The sequence below is a fragment of the Astatotilapia calliptera genome, chromosome 23 (genome assembly GCF_964374335.1).
Source record: "Astatotilapia calliptera chromosome 23, fAstCal68.1, whole genome shotgun sequence".
NCBI classification, from domain to species: Eukaryota; Metazoa; Chordata; class Actinopteri; order Cichliformes; family Cichlidae; genus Astatotilapia; species Astatotilapia calliptera.
This window is the reverse complement of record NC_137443.1, coordinates 48804979-48812029: the sequence shown is the minus strand read 5'-3', so window position 1 is coordinate 48812029 and position 7051 is coordinate 48804979. Positions and strand designations below refer to the sequence as shown.

General features: G+C 45.2%; 1 long non-coding RNA gene across 1 annotated transcript; it reads left to right on the top strand.

The window, feature by feature from the left end:
• The first annotated feature begins 290 nt into the window (after positions 1-290).
• LOC113015892 (uncharacterized) lies at positions 291-682 on the top strand. The gene is made up of 2 exons (XR_003271174.2): positions 291-411; positions 514-682. It is a non-coding gene; the product is annotated as an uncharacterized LOC113015892 (long non-coding RNA).
• Positions 683-7051: the final 6369 nt, after the last annotated feature.

The window sequence follows — 7051 nt, the reverse complement described above, 5'->3', positions numbered from 1 at the left end:
TTAAAGATATGGCTTTTTCCCTCCATTGATACACACTTAGATGACCGGACAGTGAAATCAAAAGAGGGAACATTACTGACACTCAGTAGTAGCATTGATTTTGATAAGTGCCACTGGAGAAATGAAAGATAATGTCAGGATCTGACGGCGCCCTGACCGGTCGACCTGCCAGTGTGTGTATATCTGTGTGTATGTGTCTCTCCTATCGCCCTGTCTTCCCCTCCGGCTCCGCTGTGATGTGTTAGGAGGTAACCTAGCAACAGGCTACCTCCGACCCGGAAGTGCTGTCACCCGGAGCTGCCGCACCTGCAGTCAATCCACCAGCTGCTGCCAATCAACTACCATCTTCAGCAGGGCTACTTAATGGTGTGGCTGAGCGACAGACAGCGCTGGAGTATTGCACTAAGCCTGGTAGTGTTTTCGAGTCGCTAACGTTATTGAAGTGCTGTCTGATCTTTGTACTCATTCTGCTGTCGTGTGTGTGTGTGTGTGTGTGTGTGTGTGTTCACCCAGGGATTGACGGAGGATTTACGGACACTAAGGAAGCACTTGGAGGAGAGACGGGCACTCACTACCACGCACGGGCTTACACGGAAGGAGGGACGCACTATCACCATTGTTGCACATTTGAACTGTTGTCACCTTGCTGCACTGTAAATAAATGCACTGTCATTATTTCTGAGCTCCGCGCCTGAGTCCACTCTTTAACAACCGTGACAGATAAGGCTCCTTGTTCATCTGCAACAAGAGATGCAAAGTCCCGCAAATGAGATCCTCAAACCCTGCGTCCTATGTGATACTCATTTTATGCTTCTTTGCTTGAAAAGTGCCTTTTCTCTTTGCCCATGGTTATTTCATTACAAATGGTATTCTATTTTTATTCACATTTTAAGTGTTACTGTTTTGTTAAGTGTTGAGTTTTCCCATGTACCATGAATGCACCATAGCACTGTGCGTGGTGACTTTCTTTCACTGCATCTGCCTGCACGGAGCTAGATGCGCAAAGCTGTGTGAAGATTCAGTCCTGTAACGTGTAACTACGGAAATAATGTTTTCTTTGAAGAATATCCTGGCTGGTTTTTTTTTTTTTTTTTTTAATGTGGTAGAAGTCTGCTGCAAGGGCCGAGCGGTGCCATCTAAGGACCGGATGCCACTGGAGGTGCCTTGGAAGGACGCTCTCAATCTGAAAGCCACCTGTTCCCTTGGAGGGTGGTAGGATACAACGATTTGCAATTCTTTTTTTAAGGATTAATGTTTTTAACTGAGACCTCAGGACACTTTATGTTGCAACTTTTCCTTTTTGGGTCAGATCTGATTCCCCTTAACACAAAAACTGATGCATCTAAAAGCAAAACTGTGACTAAAGATAACTCAAATAACTTGAACACCAAATGCTGAATACGAAGTGCACTGAACTGAAATGGACAGCCTACCTAATACATTTATGGACACTTGAAGTGATATATTGGACATTGTTGAAGATTACATGTTTGAAGTGATTTAAATGTTTTGTTTGTCTATGTTTTTGGACCATTTAAATGTTGAATACACTCAAATCACTTTTTTCCTTTAAGTTGTTGTCAGTGTCTCATTCTGAGTGGAGGGTTTTTCCTTCTTTAAGTTGAGTTACCACTGCCAGTCTCCTCACGATCCTAACTGAACCCAACAAGAGTAGATTCTCAGATATGTGTTTTTACTTGACTTTGGATGACAGATTACTGTGGATTTGACTGATTTTGACTACTCAGTTAAAAAGGGTTATATTGAGAAAAGGCATTTCTCTGTGGAATGAAATTCTTTCTTTGCTGTCCACCCACAGATGCTGATTAATATATACAATAGAAATAGAACATATAAATACAAATAAAGGAAGACAGAAAAGGTGCCAAAATATGGAGATTTGAAACAGATGCGTGCAAAAGAGCTATAGCTTAATATGCTGGCTTAATATGTAAGATGACCTGATGTGCAAAAACAAAATTATTACTGTTCAAAATAGGTCAGCTGTTCAAGAGTCTGATGGCAGTGGGGAAGAAGGAGTTAATGAGTCCGGATGTTCTGGATTTCACACTTCTAAACCTTCGTCTCGAGGGCAGAAGTGTGAACAGTCCGCGTTGGGGGGTGTGGGGTCTTTGAGGATGGAGGCAGCTCTCCTCTGGACTGCGATGGTAGCTGCTCTGCAGAGAGGGCAGCGGGGTCCTGGTTATCTTCTTCACAGTTGTTATCACTCTCTTCAGGCTTTTGCGGTCCATAGCCATAGTGCTGCCGTATCATGCAGTGATGCAGCTGGTCAGGGTGCTCTCCACAAGGCAGCTGTAGAACCTGCTGAGGATCTTAGCTGACATACCACATTTCCTCAGCCTCCTCGGGAAACACAGCCGCTGCTGAGCCTTCTTGACTGGCTGCATGGTGTTCAGTGAGAGGTTGAGTGAGGTCCTCAGAGATGTAGATGCCCATGTATCTAAAGCTGCTCACCCTCTCCACTTCAAGGCCCCGGATAGACAGCGATTCGTGAGGTCTTCTCTTCTTCCTCGTGTCCACTATCATCTCCTTTGTCTTGTCAGTGTTGAGGGTGAGGTTGTTGTCCTCACACCGTGACACCAGACCGGCATTGTCTCTCCTGTAAGTGGCCTCGTCTCCTCCAGTGATGTGACCGATCACTGCAGTGTCGTCCGCGAACTTCAAAATGATGTTATCTTTGTTGGAGGTGACACAGTCGTGGGTGTACAGGGTGTAGAGCAGGGGTAGACAACCTTTCTGATGATGAGTGCCATTGTTAATACAGAGACACACATGTTAATGTGATCTCTGGTCTCCCACTCAGAGACACAGGTCTCCGAGTGTCCAGCATTCAGAGGCTACCTGAGGACTCATGTGAGAGACAATCTGCTCACACAGACACGTAGAGCCAAATACTGTCAATAAGGCCTCTGCTATGTTCTGAAGACAGTTAAACCTGTCAGGTAGTGATGTCCAGCAGGTGAACATGCAGCTCCATGAACACGCACAGCTGTGGATTCCAGCTGCGTTCGTAGTTCTGCAAACTTTGACCCCACAGAGTCGAGCTTTTCAGTTCAATCAGCTGCATTTCCATGTCACATTAACTGGCATTAACTCAGCCAGTTAATGTGAGACAAATCCAGCTGATCATTAAAGCTTTCTGATTTGATCAGAAAATAAAACATTGGTCCAAACACCTGACAGTCCCAAAAACACATTGTGAATTCTGTCTCGAGTCTACGGATGTATCCGTGTATCTCCGTGGTGCTGATGCTGTGCTGAGCAGACAGCTGCTGAAGCTTTTGAAGAGTCAGAATATGGAAATTTCAACATCGCTTGATAAAACTGCCAGCTAGCAATGTCCCTCTCACCGGTAGCTAAGTTATTTTTAGCCAATTACAAGTTGAATCTGGTAGTTGGGGTTGTTAGTTAAGATACTGTCATTAAGAAGCGGCACAACTATGCAAGCTAGTTTGCGATGCACAACGCTGGCCCGGGCATTTATTTTTTAATGCACCTGCTCAGATTAACTCACTGCGTGTCGTGCGCAGGGCTGGACTGGGACAAAAAATCGGCCCGGGCATTTTGACTAGAGACCGGCCCCCCAGGTATTAAAGCCATAAAGCCTTTGAATGAAAACAAATGCTGTTGTGACAGTGATGTACAGTCTTGTTGGTATATGTGTGATTTCTATACATTTTATGTCAGATAAAAACTTTGGTTGTAAGATTCAGATAATTATTTATTAAAGTGAGACATTTTAAATGAGAATAAGAAAGAAAAGTATTTCTCTGTGCCCCCCTCTCCCTGTTAATGCCCTACCTGGCCCCCTGGCAACACTTTGCTAGACCCGCCCCTGCACAGTTACCAGCTGTCAGCTGCTTAGAAAAGGATCCTGGTGTTATTTGTCTCTCAGAAACAGTTCATAACTTCAACTCATCCATGTCACCTAAAAGGTAAACCTGTTTCTCCATCACCTGTTCAGCTCTGATGATCCAGTAAGGACATCTCCTGGTTTCATCTTCATGTTTCCCTCTCACCACATATCCAAACCGACATCATGACCAGCAGCTTTACAGCTGTGGCTCCAGCAAACATCAGCTGATACTAGAAATTAATATTAAATAAATTCTAACAACAGCTGATCAAGCTTAAACCTGCTGCTGTTGTTTAGCGCGACATCCGCTGGTTTCCTGTTTCTGGCGCAAAGTGGGCGATAAACAAACAAGAGAGATGATCAGCTGATCATTGATCAGTTTCATGATTGAAGTAGAAACAGGAGAGGGAGGGGGAGAGAATGAAAGAAGAAGAGGCAGCTGTGCAGCAAAGACACAGAATAACTCCAGCTTTGTGTCTTTTTCATTGTAGCTGAATTACGGGACAAACTGTTCCTTTTCACCTCAATAAGAAACGCGTAATATTTTCTCTGAATGCGGGACGATTCAGTTTTTTACGGGACGGTTGGGCAACTCTACTAACTAACCTTATGAATTAAATAAAGTTCACTATCAGTAACATCATAGCACCCACCCAGCTGTATAGAAACTCCGTCATGCTAGCTAGTAGCAGTATGAGTTATTGTAACTGACTGTAAAAAGTCAGTACAGCTAAAATAAACTCCACCTAAACTTGGTTCATATCTGACCCAGATAGACTGCAGGTCATAACTTCTTACCTTCTTACCTTATCTGTGGAAACTCCGCCACAGCCACCACCAAACAACTGAGTTATTTTTACACATCGACCAGTATCTGGCCAATCCACCACCTCTCATTGTTTATACCGTTACAAGAAAAAAAAAATCATCGGCCCATAAAAACGAAAAATCACCATCGACCCACCGGGCAAATACCCGATGGCCAGTCCAGCTATGGTCGTGCCAGCAGTTAACCCTTCGCGTGCCAGCTGTGGCACACGTGCCCAGGGTTGCCGACCCCTGCTGTAGAGGATGGGGCTGAGGACGCAACCTTGTGGGACACCAGTGTTTGTAATAAAGCTGGCTGAAGTCCTGTTGCCAATCCTGACAGACTGGGGCCTGCCAGTCAAAAAGTCCTGTAACCAGTCACATAGGGTGGTGTGCAGGCTGAGTGCTGCCAGCTTGTGAGTGAGTTTGTGAGGGATGGCAGTATTGAAAGCGGAGCTGTAATCAACAAAAAGTACCCTGATGTGTGAGTCTTTGTTTTCCACGTGGGAGAGTGAACAGTGAAGGGCAGCAGCGATGGTGTCTGACGTGGACCTATTGGACCGGTAGGCACACTGCAGGGGGTCCAGAGTGTCTGTGATGTTGCTCTGGATGTAGGCCAGCACCACTCTCTTAAAACAATTCGCAATGATTGGAGTGAGTGCAACTGGTCATTAGTTGTTCAGACAGGTGGCTGGACTTCTCTTGGGGAGAGGGATGATGGTTGTGGTCTTGAAGCCTGTGTTCTGGCTGAGGGAGAGGTTAAAGATGGAGGTAAGAACCTCCGCCAGCTCATTGGCACATGCCATGTCTGGTCCTGCTGCCTTGCGGGGGCATTTCTGGGGTCATTTCTGGTTCCATATGTTAGGCTATCCCCGCTCTATGACTTCTCCATTTTTGGCGATTAAGCGTGGTCAGGCGCAGGTTTAGCTCAGTTGGATGAGCATGCCTCATATATCGCATGGCAGATAGCGGCCAGCCCTGGTCGAGTACGACACGTTCCCTCCTTTTGTTTTGTTTATTTTTAGTTTTTTTTACTAAATTTCCATCTGAGATTAATAAAGTTTCTCTGATTCTGATTCACAATAAAGGCTCTAATGTAAGTGTCCTGTTAATGTTGGTGGCGTCAGTTAAACAATGGACCCAGAGTCAGCGCAACAGAGCCAACAGTGCACGGGCAGGAATCCTTTTCTTACTTGGAAATGGGATGGGCGAAACTTCAGTATCTTCAATGTACTATTGTTGTGTGATTTTTATGACTTGTAATGAAGGCTACTCGCCAACGAGCTAACATCGTTAGCTGGCCTTAGCTGAGGTTAGTTCATAGACTGCAGATTGTTAGGCTGTTTCTCAGTACTCAAGTACGCGAGTCCGTGTCGAGAACGCAGTGCATGATGACATCACAGCTCCAGAGTTTTTACTGCCATCCCCTCTTAATTTAACTGGGATTAATATTTGTAATAAGAATGACACATGAAAAAAAAAACATACATGATGTTGTAGATTTCTTTAAGAAAAAAAATAGTTTGACCTCATTTGAACTGAACAAATATAAACTATAAAAAAAAAAACTATAAAAAAAAAAAAAAAAAAAAAAAAAAAATATATATATATATATATATATATATATATATATATATATATATATATATATAAAAAACACCCAGCACGCCCCTGCGGGCGGTTTATCCTTCAAGCTCGGGTCCTCTACCAGAGGCCTGGGAGCTTGAGGGTCCTGCGCAGTATCTTAGCTGTTCCCAGGACTGCGCTCTTCTGGACAGAGATCTCCGATGTTGTTCCCGGGATCTGCTGGAGCCACTCGCCTAGCTTGGGAGTCACCGCACCTAGTGCTCCGATTACCACGGGGACCACCGTCACCTTCACCCTCCACATCCTCTCGAGCTCTTCTCTGAGCCCTTGGTATTTCTCCAGCTTCTCGTGTTCCTTCTTCCTGATATTGCTGTCATTCGGAACCGCTACATCGATCACTACGGCCGTCTTCTTCTGTTTGTCTACCACCACTATGTCCGGTTGGTTAGCCAACACCATTTTGTCCGTCTGTATCTGGAAGTCCCACAGGATCTTAGCTCGGTCATTCTCCACCACCCTTGGGGGCATCTCCCATTTTGACCTCGGGACTTCCAGGTTATACTCGGCACAGATGTTCCTGTACACTATGCCGGCCACTTGGTTATGGCGTTCCATGTATGCCTTGCCTGCTAGCATCTTGCACCCTGCTGTTATGTGCTGGATTGTCTCTGGGGCATCTTTACACAGCCTGCACCTGGGGTCTTGCCTGGTGTGATAGACCCCAGCCTCTATGGATCTTGTGCTCAGAGCTTGTTCTTGTGCTGCCATGATTAGTGCCTC